A 1039-nucleotide genomic window follows, 5' to 3' on the forward strand; every position below is an offset into this window, starting at 1 on the left:
GTGTGTGTGTGTGTGTGTGTGTAGGTAATGGAGTTGGATGCACACACATACAATTTTGTTGCAGAAAGATCCTTTCCCATTGGTGAGTCAATAATAATGCTACCGGTACTTTTTATAACTACTTGCCTATAACTACTGTCTGTGAATAATTTAATATTTTCAACTGTGTGTTGGTTCGTCTCTCCAGGCCTGAACATTGTAATGAAGGTCATAAATGGTGACCCTTCACCTGACCCCCGACTGTTGGTCAGCCCTGACCCCTCACCCAAGGTCAGCCCTGACCCCTCACCCCAGGTGTCAGAGGTCAGCAACCCCACCATGACCTCTACAGCTCTGTTGTCCTACCTGAATGCCTCCACCAGGACACAGCCTGTCATCGGTAAGTGTGTGTGTGTGTTATTGTTTAATGTGCACTTCATAGTTAACTTTTGATGAGAAATTAGTACCTGTGTTTCTCATCTCTTTGCCTCCCTCCTCTCTCCCCGTCTCCTCCAGGTGTCAGTATGTTGACAGAGTTGCCAGACAGACATGGTGACTACTTCCTCTGCCGCTGCTGTTCTCACAGGATGTTTACTTCATCCCTCATTGGACACCTAATCTCTGCTCGACACCGCTACCACTACATAGTGGGTTACAGACTGCACACAGCCACACACACTACATACACACACTACATACCCACTACATATACGCACATGCACACACACACTACAACACACTACATACACACGCACACACACACCATAACTACATTGTGTCCAGACCTGAGTCAAATACACTATATATACTAAAGTATGTGGACAACCCTTCAAATTAGTGTATTCGGCCATTTCAGCCACACCCGTTGCTGACAGGTATATAAAATCAAGCACACAGCCATGCAATCTCCATAGACAAACATTGGCAGTAGAATGGCCTTACTCAGTGACTTTCAACGTGTCACCGTCATAGGATGCCACCTTTCCAACAAGTCAGTTCATCAAATTTCTGCCCTGCTAGAGCTGCCCCAGTCAACTGTAAGTGCTGTTATTGTGAAGTG

General features: G+C 45.9%; 1 long non-coding RNA gene across 1 annotated transcript; it reads left to right on the plus strand.

The window, feature by feature from the left end:
- The first annotated feature begins 22 nt into the window (after positions 1-22).
- Positions 23-620, plus strand: LOC139027407 (uncharacterized). The gene is made up of 3 exons (XR_011479493.1): positions 23-82; positions 188-379; positions 496-620. It is a non-coding gene; the product is annotated as an uncharacterized lncRNA (long non-coding RNA).
- The last annotated feature ends 419 nt before the right edge of the window (positions 621-1039 follow it).

Source organism: Salvelinus sp. IW2-2015, unplaced genomic scaffold (genome assembly GCF_002910315.2).
Source record: "Salvelinus sp. IW2-2015 unplaced genomic scaffold, ASM291031v2 Un_scaffold15982, whole genome shotgun sequence".
Lineage (NCBI taxonomy): Eukaryota > Metazoa > Chordata > Actinopteri > Salmoniformes > Salmonidae > Salvelinus > Salvelinus sp. IW2-2015.